The 13,570-nt window shown below is 40.4% G+C and overlaps 1 long non-coding RNA gene across 2 annotated transcripts in view; it reads left to right on the forward strand.

The window, feature by feature from the left end:
- Nucleotides 1-3,252: 3,252 nt before the first annotated feature.
- LOC129143862 (uncharacterized) overlaps nt 3,253-13,570 on the forward strand; it is a 29,883-nt gene continuing 19,565 nt past the window's right edge. The window contains exon 1 of one of the 2 annotated variants that reach the window (XR_010156742.1): nt 3,253-3,810. This is a non-coding gene — a long non-coding RNA (uncharacterized LOC129143862). The remainder of the gene's footprint in view (nt 3,811-13,570) is intronic. The other variant, XR_008547812.2, reaches the window with a different exon arrangement.

A 13,570-nucleotide genomic window follows, 5' to 3' on the forward strand; every position in this document is an offset into this window, starting at 1 on the left:
TTGCTCTTATAAAATTATAAAATTAAGACTAAGCCAAGTCTTTAAAAATTTAGTTTTAGAGAAAAGAGTAAATAGACCTCTCTCTAGCCATTGAATTTTTACGTAGGGAACTTGAATGTGACTGTATATGATAACTCACTGGAATTATTTTATGTGGCAAGAATGAGATTTACTGTAAATAGTATATAATATCATCAATTACTATATGAATCTCTCAAACACTGATTATAGTGTAGCAGGACGAGCCACAGACAAAATCCCTCAGACACCAAGTTAAAGAAGGAAGGGCTTTATTCGGCCAGAGGCATCGGCAAGACTCACGTCTCAAAAAACCAAGCTCCCCTAGTGAACAATTCCTGTCCCTTTTAAGGGCTTACAACTCTCAGGAGAACTATGTGAGAGGGTCATGATCAATTGAGCAAGCACGGGTTATGTGACTTGCGACTGGGTGCACTGGTAATTAGAATGGAAGAGAACAGGATGGGGATTTTCATGATGCTTTTCCATACAATGTCTGAAATCTATAGATAACACAAGCAGTTAGGTCAGGGGTTGATTTTTAACTACCAGCCCTGGGGCGCAGTGCTGGGCTATCTGCCTGTGGATTCCATTTCTGCCTTTTAGTTCTTCTTTTTTTGGAGACAGAAATTGGGCATAAGACAATATGAGGGGTGGTCTTCTCCCTTAATAGGAGTTTTCAAAATTGGCAAAACAAAGCTTTATAAAGCAAAATAGGAATGTTTTACAAAACAAAAGAAACTATTGCCAGCTTCGTCAGTATAACAACCTGTTAGCAATAGAGGGTGATTTATAGGAATCAGCCATACGTGTACAGTGCACCAACTCTTTATTATTCACAAGTAGATGATCTATTTGCAGATTTCCTGTAGTTTCATGACCTGTGTTCTCTCATAGGCAGAAGGGAATTCAGTCCTGATGCACACAAGTTGAATGTCTGTGTGTATCAAAGTGGTTCCTAAAGGCCATTCTCATTGATTTCTGGACTTTTAATATTTTTGTAATATTTTCACCTCTTTAGCCTGCACCTCGTGCAATCAAGGGCACTTAGGAAAGAGGATTGCTGCAGGCAACTTGATGTGTTTCAGAATAAATAACTCCACAGAGATCGTACTTTCTGTGCAATACAAAACCCAAACTGATTTTTTTGGTAACAAAAGAAGTCTTATTGGTTTCCACTTTTATAAATCCAAGTGTTCATCTATTGACCTTGTTATTCCTTTGTTTTCGGTGGCAGTTCACCTATATGTTACATTACAATGTGGTGCTTGAATAGCCCTTTGTAAGTTGACTTAAAAAAACAAAACAAAACAGGCCTGGCGCAGTGGCTCACACTGATAATTCCAGCCCTTTGGGAGGCCGAGGTGGGTGGTTGGCTTCAACCCAGGAGTTTGGGACCAGTCTGGGTAACACGGCAAAACCCCATCTCTATGAAAAATACAATAAAAAATTAGCCTGGCATGGTGGTGTGCGCCTGTAGTCCCAGCTGCTTGGGAGGCTGACGGGGGAGGATAGCTTGAGCCCTGGAGGCAGAGGTTGCTGTGAGCCAAAATCACGCCACTGCACTCCAGCCTGGTCTACAGCGAGAGGTCCTGTCTCAAAACAAACAAAAAAACCCAAAACAACTTTATTGAGATACAATTCACATATTATACAATTTATCATTTAAAGTGTAAAATTTAATGGGTTTTAGTACTCACTAAATATGCATAGGGCTATGCAATCATCACCACGGTTTAGTTTTAGGATATTTTTATGCCCCCTAACAAAGCCTAGTACCTACCAGCAGTCACTCTCCATCCTCCTTTTCCCCCATCAGCCCTAGGCCACCACTAATGTCCTTTCTGTTTCTGTGACTATGACTATTCTGGATATTTCACATAAATGGAATCATAAAATCGGTGGTCTTTTGTCATTAGCTTTTTTTTCTCTTAGCATAAGGTTTCAAATTCATCTATGTTGTAGCATTTATCAGCACTTCCTTTTATTGCAGAAAATATTCTATTGCATGAATATGCTACATATTATTCATCCATTCATCAGTTGATAGACAACTGGATTGTTTTTACTTTCCTGGCTATTATAAATAAGCTAGTATAAACATTTGTACACAAGTTTTTATGGGCACATATGTTTCCATATTCTTTGGGGAATATACCTAGGTAGAATATACCTCAGCTAGAATTCCTGAGTCATAAGGTAACTCTAACTTTTTGAGGAACTGCCAACCCTGTTTTCCAATGTATAAATTGGCTTTTAAAATATTACCTGTACTGGGTTGGGCACAGTGGCTCACATCTGTAATCACAGCACTTTGAGAGGCCGAGGCTAGTGGATCATGAGGTCAAGAGATCGAGACCATCCTTGGCAACATGGTGAAACCCTCTCTCTACTAAAAATACAAAAATTAGCTGGGCATGGTGGCACACGCCTGTAATCCCAGCTACTCGGCAGGCTGAGGCAGGAGAATTGCTTGAACCTGGGAGGTGGAGGTTGCAGTGAGCCGAGATCGCACCACTGCACCCCAACCTGGTGACAGAGTGAGACTCCATCTCAAAAAAAAAAAAAAATTTACCTGTACTGCTTCCATTCTCTGTTAAAGTGAATTTTATCATTAATTTATACATTTTCTATGTATCATGCTGTTACATGTACACACCCACTTTGCAAAATTGTTACCTTAATCACATTTTGTTAATATTTATTCGAATGGCAAGAGTGCCTGTTTGTCTCAGTCAAATGAATTTTTAGAGAACTGTTTCATTCTTCTGAGGTTGCACAAAATTAATGTGGTTTAAAAGTTTTAATTTAAATTTAATTTTATTTATTTGCGTTTTGACTAGGTATTAGAGTGACCCGGTTCAAAATCTGGAAACACAATAAGATACATGGTGTATTGTCCCCCTCCCTCGTCTGTGCTACAGATGCCCAGTTTCCTTCCCTGGAGGCAGCCAGTGTTACCTGCTTCTGTGTGGTCTTCCAAGGAAGATGTTTTAGTGCAGTTTTAATTTGAAGAGAACAACTTAAAAAAATGTGTACGTGGGAATAGAAGGGCTTTGTTCTAAACTCCGTTGGTTTGTTTGGTTCATGAAAGTCAGAACAGCATGACTTTATTTCAAGGTTCAATAACAATAAAGGATTTATAAGTTTAATAATTGTCTTCAATAGCTTGAGGACATAATCAAAACAATTGACTTCTCTTTAAGTCTTATTTCTGCCCCAGGAACCTGTCCTTGATCCACCACCTTCTGGTTATTATTTCACTTTGTTCACATTCCGGGGACATACAATCGGCTGATTTTATCTTCTCTAACTACATTTCTGCTTCAGAGGCTTTAGTTGGTGGGAATCATCTTCCAAACTCCCCAAAGCTGGCTTCTGCCCAACTCACAAACCTCATCTCACATGTTGCTCTTTTCCCCTCTTTCACCAGTTCCAGGCACACAGACTTCCTGTCAGTTCTTGGTCAAGCAAGTTCTCGTCCACCTGAGGACCTTGTCCTTGCCTGTTCTTCCGTCTGCCTGGAAGGCTTTCTTCTGTCTTCTGTGCCTGGCTCCTTCCCCACCTTCCGGCCTCACTTGAGATGTGATCTTCTCTGACCATCTTAGCTGAAGTCGGCCTCCTCTCCCTTAATCTCCATTGAGCTAAACAGTTTCTTTCATCTAGAACTTACTATAGTAATTATGTATTTACTAGTTCACTGTCTGGAATCGTTTACCCTAGAGCAGTCTACGATGTAAAGCCAGGATGGTCAAACTACAGCGCAAGCTTTGTTTTTGCAAAGCTCTGGAGGTAAGTATTGCTTTACATTTTAAAAGGGTTGCTTAAAATTTTTTTTTAAAAAAGCTAAGAAGATTGGGCAGCAGAGACTTCGTGTGGTCTGCAAAACTATTTACTATCCAGTCCTTTACAGAAAAATGTGCTAATCCCTGGGCTAAAACAATGGTCTCCAAAGTGTGGTATGTACATTCCAAAGATTGTGCAAGATAATTCAGTAGGTTCTTAATTGTTTATTCTTTTGCATTCATTTATTGCTTATGTTTTATAATGCACATAATTTTTAGTATAGTAATAGATACATATAATTTATAAATTAACATATACATACATGTTTTGGGAATAATGCTCAGAAATTTTTTAATAATGCACTTTATGATAAAAATTTTGGTGGCAACTGGGGTTAAAATACAAAATTTATGAGGGCAAGTGCCATATTCTCTCCTTCCATATTCCCACCATCTAATACATACTCAATATAATGCTTTTTGAATAAATGATAGCAGTAGACTTAAACATTTATTGAGCACATATTAACTAAGCTCTCAGAATGTAATATCTTCTTTAATGATTAGAGCCACCCTATGAGTTAGATCTTGTTACTTTTATTTTACAAATGAGGAAACTGAGGCCCAGATAAGTCAAACAACTTCCTGAAGCTCACATTACTAGTAAAAGCTGGAAGCTGAGTCTGATGCCAGTCTGACTCCAAAGCCAGTGTTTTTAACCATAAATGACCTGTCTCTAATTTCATCCTTTTTTTTACTCTTTATGTGTATCAGAATGCAATTACATTTTGAAACCTTGTGTGTCTTGATGTTGAAGACATATTGGCTTAGAAGGGGTAATCAAGTTTCCCATAGCAGTATATGAAAATAAAGAAGGGCACTTATCCCATATTTCTAATAGAATAAGTCACTTTCAACAGTTTTTTTTTGTTGTTGTTGAATTCTTGGAGTCAGAATTAAGAAATCTGTGGGGTTGTTTTTTGTTTTTTGTTTTTTGTTTTCTGAGACGGAGTCTCGCTCTGTGGCCCAGGCTGGAGTGGCGCGATCTCCGCTCACTGCAAGCTCCGCCTCCCGGGTTCATGCCATTCATTCTCCTGCCTCAGCCTCCCGAGTAGCTGGGATTACAGGCGCCTGCCACCACGCCCGGCTAATTTTTCGTATTTTTTTTTTAGTAGAGACGGTTTGCACCGTGTTAGCCAGGATGGTCTCGATATCCTGACCTCGTGATCCACCCGCCTCAGCCTCCCAAAGTGCTGGGATTACAGGCGTGAGCCACTGCGCCTGGCCAGAAATCTTTGTTTAAGTATGGTTCTGCAAATCATTTAACTCCGTTAAGGTCAACTTCTCATCTATAAAATGGAGCCAATAATAATGTTTATCCCAGAGGTGGTTTCCAAGGTTACGCACATGTGAAAGTGATTTGCATATTAAGGTCGATAACAGTGGTCCCAACCGTTTTGGGCACCAGGAACAGGTTTCATGGAAGACAATTTTTCCATGGATGGTGGGGTGATGGGAGATGGGAGGGGAATGGAAGGATGGGTAGGAGGGGAAAGGGGATGGTTTCAGGATGAAACTGTTTCACCTCAGATCATCAGGCATTAGATTCTTATAAGGAGCACACAACCTAGATTCCTCACATGTACAGTTCACAATAGGGTTCACGATCCTATGAGAATCTAATGCTGCCGCTGACCTGGCAGGAGGCAGAGCTTGGGCGGTAATGCTCACTTGCCAGTCACCTCCTGCTGTGTGGCCCAGTTCCTGACAGGGCCAGGCTGTGGCAGTGGGGGTGGAGACCCCTGCCTTATGGGACTAGTGTTTGGGAAGAAACACCCCTGGTGTATAAAATACTAGTCTTTCTTCTCTAGTCATATATAACTATGTAGAGGCATACTTATCTCTGCCCCCTTAGTTTTATTACTGTAACATGCTTTGCTTAACAAACCAGTTGGTTAACTATTTAAGGAAAGCATCATCATTCTGGCATAGGAAGGATTCAAAACCCAAGTCTAAATTTGGCATTCAGTTCCTAGGCTTCTTATAAACTCTCGTCTACTTGATCTTAGTCAAAAGTGCACATGACTACTATCTGCGATGTAGATTTGAAAGAGAGAACAGTAGCATTTATCAGCATCTCCTTTACTCACAGGATCAGAACATGAAGAACACAATACTTTAGTTGTCATATCCATCAACATTAGAATTAAATTGGAAGTTACTATTTAGATTTTGCCAGCGCAACTCCTACTTATCAGTCTTAAAAAACAAAATCCTTCAAGTTTTCTTTGTAAAAACCATAGCTTTTAAAGCTTATTTTATATTAAATTATAAAATAAAACCCAAAGCATGTATCATATTTTCACTTCAAATAATATAATTTACACATTTGAAACCTGAGCTCCCGAGACCATAAGCTAAATCTGAAGTCAAAACTTTCAAAAAAAAAAAAAGAAAGTCACGTTAATCATTCTCACAGAGTTCTGAAATTTTTGCCATAGACCCTTTATCTTTTTCCTTCCCTACAAGTGCCTGGTGGCTTCTCTTCTACGAGGAATTTTTGCAGTAGAAACAAGGTCATGTCTTTCTTTTATTATTTGCCTTTGTGTTGCCGCCAGTTTTAGGACCTTACTTAGAAATTCCCAGTACATGGACTATGTTTACCAAAACTTGTAAATATTTGTAAACCTGTGTTCTCTAAACGGTTGTAACGATTATTGCTACATGGTCCATTTAGCAATGAATCATGGTCTGCCCCGTGACACATTTTCTCTTTTGACCTGAGCCATTATTTCAACATTTCATTGTTATTTAATTTTTTCTTTTTTTTTTTTTTTGAGATGGAGTCTTGCTCTGTCACTCAGGCTGGAGTGCAGTGGTGTCATCTCGGCTCACTGCAACCTCCATCTCCCAGGTTCAAGCGATTCTCTTGCCTCTGCCTCCCGAGTAGCTGGGACTACAGGTTTGAGCCACCACACCAAGCTAATTGTTTGTATTTTTAGTAGAGACGGAGTTTCACCATGTTGACTAGGATGGTCTCAATCTCTTGACCTTGTGATCTGCCTGCTTCGGCCTCCCAAAGTGCTGGGATTACAGGCATGAGCCACCGCACCTGGCCTCATTGCTATTTAATTTTACATGAATGTGTCTTGTTTTCTCGAACTGCATTTCAGGGTCTTTAAAGTCCGGTCCACTTGTTAATTTTTAATTTTAAAAAAATAAGGAAATAATTTTTGCAGAGACAGAATCTTGTTATGTTGTCTAAGCTGGTCTTCAACTCCTGGCCTCAAGCGATCCTCTCACCTCCACTGCACCCAGCCCCACTTGCTTATTTTTGAATTCCACAGCATGGAGCAGAATTTCTGACAATAGCAGGGTCTTGAGTTACCAGACTTGAGTTTCAAATCCAGCTCTATTCTTTACTATTCATGTGACCCTGGTCAGTTTAGTTACCTTCATAAGCCTTTTTCTTCATTTGGAATGGGAATGATAATTCTACCCTGTGTGGTTACAATTGAATTATATGATTGTAGGGTGGGCCTGGCTGCAGCATCTCATGGTTCCAGGGCTGCCATCCATGCAGACCACTGTGTGCGTGGCACTGCCTGGCTAGGGGACCTGGTACCTATTAGGAACTCAGTAGAGGGCAGTTATTGCTATCACTGAATCCTGTTCACTTGGTTAACCAAGCATAAAGAAGACATGCCCAGCAGAGGCAAGGTTGAACTGTGTGTAAGTTGTTGGCGGGGAAAGAGCTACCTTTGGCTCAAGGCCTCGTGAAGCTACACAGATTCAAATTCTCCTTAGGGACAAGTCAGCTATTTTGTGAAGCTATAACAGCTATTGTGTCAGTAAATCCTTTTAAATAAACAGTTCTAATCTCTGTCCTATGGTAGAAAGGTTGGAAGGTGAGAAGGAAATGAGCTACCATGTTATCCTGATCCTCTGACCCTTGGATTCTCTTCTCCAGTCTGTCTTTGTGAGTGGACAGATGTCAGCTGGTACTACCCAGCAAAGATAGACACATGCTTACAGTGAGTTTGGGCATTTTCAGATATTTTGAAATGTGAGGGCATCCAGATTCTGAATCCAATTTTTATGGTTAGCAATTGGTTTTAGTTTATAACAGCAAAAAAGAATATAGTTTGGATGGGATGAAAGAAGGAAACAGAAGTGTTAGAAACAAAATGCTTGTTCCTTGGTGCTGCAAAGAAATAGCACATGAACATAAATTTAATTTTCTCAGCAAGGCAATTTTTACTTCTATAGAAGGGTACGACTCACAAATGGAGTAATGGCGAGAGCGCACCTGAACAAGGGAGGGGAAGGGGTTCTTATTCCTGACACAGGTAGCCCCTACTGCTGTGTCGTTCCCCTATTGGCTAGGGTTGGACCACACAGTATAAGCTAATTCCAACTGGCTATTTTAAAGAGAGCAGGGGTATAAGCCAGAGTGGCGGGGTCAGTAGTTTGGTGGGAAGGATGGTTAGGTCCAGGTAATTAAAGGTGATTTAGGTCAGAGCAGGTGACCAGGGGTGACGCAGGCAGGTCAAAGCAGGTGACCGGGATGAGTCAGGATGGAGCAGGGGACCAGGGGAACAGATGTGAACTACTGATTAAAACTGGTGAAAAAGGTTGTTTACTGAAACCACGAGGAAGTTAAACTTTATTTTTTATTTATTTATTTATTTATTTATTTATTTATTTGAGACGGAGTCTTGCTCTTTTGCCCAGGCCTGACTGCAGTGGCACTATCTCGGCTCACTGCAAGCTCTGACCCCTGGGCTCACCCCATTCTCCTGCCTCAGCCTCCCGAGTAGCTGGGACTACAGGTGCCCACTGCCGCGCCCGGCTAATTTTTTGTATTTTTAGTAGAGACAGGGTTTCACCGTGTTAGCCAGGATGCTCTCGATCTCCTGACCTCGTGATCCACCTGCCTCGGCCTCCCAAAGTGCTGGGATTACAGGCGTGAGCCACTGCGCCCAGCCTAACTTTAAAATGGAGGACAAAAAACTGAACATACTGACATATTGATTCTTTGAAGAGAAATCTAGAACTCACTGTAACCAACAGAAGAACTTAAGGCCTGGTGAATGAAGTATCTGAACCTCCAGGTAGATTTTTAGTAAGCACTGAGCCTATGATGGGTACTGGTTTAAAGCCCTAAGGGTGGTCTTAGTTTAGTTGAAGAAAAGGAAAGAAGATGTCCTTGAATCATTATTCAGGGTCAAGGAATGAGAGGTGTTGGTGAAACAGGCAGAGAGAGGACGTGATATTAGATTAATGTCACATCATTGCATCCTATGGAAGGACCTGTAATGTTGTTAGGCAGTTGCTAAGGGCAAATTACAGGAAAAATATTAACTGGTTAATAGAATCATGTAGTGATAATAGAGAGCTGAAGGCACTTTCAGAGATGATCCGGCCCAGCTCTCTCTCTGCAGGCAAGGGAATGTCTAAATCATCCAGGACAGATATTGTTGACATCTCAAAAAGCTCATTAAGCATAAAGAGTCCTCCACATTTTGGGGTAGCCCATCTGATTATTTTATCATCAGAAGGTTAAAAAAATCTCATCCTTACCCAATCTAAAACTCAGATTGGTTAGGTTTTTATTTTCTTTTACACAACCAGCCACAAACTGGTGCTTATGATGATGGTGTCTTGTAAATGAACAACAAAGAGCAGGGACCACTCGACCTTCTTACTGCATGCCTTCTTTGTCTCAGAGAACCAGTGAGGTTCATTTGCTCCACAAAAATTTATCAAGTACCAAGCTCTGTGATAGGAGCTAAGGATGAAGGAATGAATAAAGTGGAATCCCTGCCCTCAATCCATTTGAGTCTAGTGGGATGGGAGCAGACAAGTAGAGAGGTAATATTTACCAGGTAATGTGTTAACTGTAATAACGTTTTTTATAAACATGAGAGTATTTATCAAATGCTGGGAATTGAGGACTAAGCTCTGATTTTTTTCTTATCTTAGCCAAATTCCTATCTAAAGGGGTCTGGAGAGTCATGCCCTACAAACCATAAATTCTCATCAGATGGGTTTTATTTAAGCCTATATATCGTGATTTACTTTCCAATCTGACTCTTGCATAACATTGTGTGACAAACAAGAAAATAAAAATATTTTATCCCAAAACATGTTTCTTTGCTGTATTTTGAAATGGCCGTGCAAAGCTGTCCTTTGTGGCAGAAAATTTGCATCTGTAAAGAAACTCTATTAACATAGCTAGATCTTTTTCTTCCAGGCCCTCCCAGTCCTGAAGAGGTTAACTGAGAGTCTAGCACCTTTTAAAGGTCTGAATAGGAAACGTTTGTCTTCTGTTGTCTCTAAGGGCAGCCACTATGAGACTTCAAAAGAACCTTGGTCTCCAGAATCTTAACCTGAACATGAAATTGACCTATAGCCTGGAAGCCTGCCCCACCCCCCGAGTTGTCCCGCTGTTCTGGACCAAGCCAATATATTTCTTAATGTATCTGATTGATGTCTCATGACTTCCTGACCACCTTGGGTACATGTTCTCAGGATCTCCTGATAGATGTGCCAGAGGCCATGGTCACTCATGTTTGGCTCAGAATAAATCTTTTCAAATATTTTACAGCTTGACTCTTTTCAGCGACAATAATTGTGCTAAGTGCTTCAGGCATATTATCCCATTCATTCTCACAACTCCCTTGTCACTGTCAGGCCGTTGAGCCCAACCTAAGCCATCATATCCCCTGTGACCTGCATGTATGCATCCAGATGGCCTGAAGCAAGTGAAGAATCACAAAAGAAGTGAAAATGGCCAGTTCTTGCATTAACTGATGACATTTCACCATTGTGATTTGTTCCTGCCCCACCTTAACTGAGCGATTAACCTTGTGAAATTCCTTTTCCTGACTCAGAACCTCCCCCACTGAGCACCTTGTGACCCCTGCCCCTGCCTGCAAGAGAACAACCCCCTTTGACTGTAATTTTCCACTACTCACCCAAATCCTATAAAAGTGCCCCACCCCTATCTCCCTTTGCTGACTCTCTTTTCGGACTCAGCCTGCCTGCACCCAGGTGAAATAAACAGCCTTGTTGCTCACACAAAGCCTGTTTGGTGGTCTCTTCACACAGACGTGCGTGACAGTCACAAACTTATGATTGCAAAAAAACCTGTTGAGTGCAACCTTTTCTTTCTGGTTGGAACTTATTGTTTTGTAGTTTTGGTTTTTTTGTTTGTTTGTTTTGGTCTGTTTATTTTTTATTTATATTGGCTTTTTTGTTGCCTTTTTCAGTTTTATTTCGGTGGTTGAAACTTTATGGCACATTCTAAATTCTTCCTGGCAATGGCTTAGTGTGAATTTATGATCAGTCCTGCTAGTTTTGCTTGTTAGATGTAAAGGAAATTTTTGAGGCTTTAGAAATCCCTTTTCTCTCTCAAATTTATAGGCTTTCAAGACTGTTGTTTCTATGGGTTTCAAAATCCTATGCTGGCAGTCAAAAACTTTCTTTCTCTTTGCATTTCTGCAGTAATTCTAATTCTCCCGGAGGCAGGTGGAATCCTCTGGAATGTCATATGCAAGCAAGTGAGGAGGAAAAAAGAAAGAGGACATGTTTTAACATATCATCTCTCTTTTACAAAATAAATGGACACACACAGATACTTACACAGTTATTGACTCGAGGAGTCACTGCACATTCTCATATAAAGATATTACATCTTAACTAGAGATAATTCTTAAACTTGCAAAATATAGATTACTTCTAATTGCATCATGTCAGGCATCGATGTACTGGGTAAGGGTTTTTTTTCCCCCCTGTAATTATTTCTACTTTGTTGAACACATTGAGCTAAAAAATCCTATACGAAGTTGTTCCTTTAGGTAAATTAGTTAATTTTCAATAAAATTACAGCTTTTGTAAAATATTAACAGGCACTTTTGTCTCTTCTGCATTTCTGCATTGGACTCCCCGCATATCTATACCACACATATGTATGATTATTGTTCTCTAAAGCTGTAATTATGCTGATAATAATGATCCCGAATGACCGTAAAGATTGTCTCTGATTACATTTAACAGCAAATACAAAGACACTGTTTTTCCTACTTGGGTATATTTAACAGCAAATGATATGAACGATCCAGACAGCTGTAATGGCTGATTTGGGAAGTCTGTTTCCTGAATAAGGTAGAAATTCACCACTGGGGAAAGAAATGCTTCCCCGTTACTTTTATTGTGTTACTGACCCATCACATACGCTCAGCCTTCCAAGCTGAGAACGTGCCAAACTATTAACCAAAATAATACGTCTGGCTCCCAAAGCTCACATTTTGTGTAAATGCAAATGTAATCCCGAGGTGTATTAGTTAGCAAGATGGCCGTCTGGTGGGACACTTGGTATCATGTGCCCTTCCCGCTCCATGGCTTGGAATGGAATTTGTGCTGGCCGTCAACGTTCTTGAATGCATTTCCCTCTGAGCTTGGATAGAGGGTAAGACAGCCAAATGGAAACATCTTCTTTCAGGTTCTTTGGAAATACATTTATTGATCTCTCTCAATCTTTGGCGGGATTTTCTTTCTTCCTGGATGAACAGGAACAACTCTGGGAGCCGCTTGCAGTGACAGGATGCAGCTGTGTGTATACCTGGATGCCTTAGAGAATGTGTCAGGGAGAGAACAGTTAGGCAGTACATCTCTTCCTCCTGAAGTCCAGAATGTATGCGTATATTTACAGTTCTCTCTGCTTCTCTGTGCCCTTTTTGTCTTTCTCTGTTTATCATTCTCCCCTTCTCTCATCCTTTCCCTCGTCTCCTCCCCCAGCACCTGATAACCATGTTACAGGATGGAGTAGGATGGAGTGAAAATATGTTTGCTCTCCAGGCAGCATGAGAAACAGCAGATGTACTACAGGGTGTGGGAGGAGAGTTTCAGTGCACAGTGCATTGTACAAAGAATGCATAGGGGAGGTTAATTGTTATTATCATTACCATTTATTAAAATGTAACAGTGCAGACTGTATCATCATTGATCTGGTGACTTAATATTTCAATTGGACAAGCAGGCAGTTTTAGACCTAAAATATTAAGCACCTAAAAAGACATTTAAAAACATTATTCACAGTCCCAAAGAAAAGCAATAACAAAAAATGTTTCATTTTCCCTCTGATTGTTCCTGGATTTGTTCTCTTTTCTTTGGTGGAAAATGATGGTGCTACCTACAATTAGATCTGCCTGACTCTGAGTGGTGTGGCAAAACTCTGTTAGCTATTTATTTGGATTCTTGAGGCCCTAGGAGCCTGCGGTCCTGTTGGTGTGAATTGTATTAGGAAGAGAGGAGAGATAAAAGATGTAAATGGAAATCTATCTGTCTACCCATCTATCTATCCATTTATCTATCTATCTATCATCATCTATCTATCTATCTATCTATCTATCTATCTATCTATCTAATCTATCATCTATCTGCAAGGAGAAAGAGAGACTGAAGAGAATGCAGGGTTATAGAAAGGGAGAAAAGGGATTGAAATCATTGTTAAAAGGAATGAGAAGGTACAGCTCTACCAGTCTATAGCATAATTCCATTTTGGCCAGGTAAACACCATGCTGACACCAGGCTACAATTTTTCTCCTGAAGCACAAAAGGAAACTCACAAGGCTGTGAGTTAGGAAACGGGAAACAAGATGCTCCTGCTGCTGTTGGAGTCTTGAGTTGTTCCTGAAATGTGACTGTGGCATACCCTGAGAACAAGGCATGATGCAGAATTGCGCAGTCTAGGTGCCTGTATT

The sequence above is a fragment of the Pan troglodytes genome, chromosome 3, assembly GCF_028858775.2.
Source record: "Pan troglodytes isolate AG18354 chromosome 3, NHGRI_mPanTro3-v2.0_pri, whole genome shotgun sequence".
Taxonomy (NCBI): Eukaryota; Metazoa; Chordata; class Mammalia; order Primates; family Hominidae; genus Pan; species Pan troglodytes.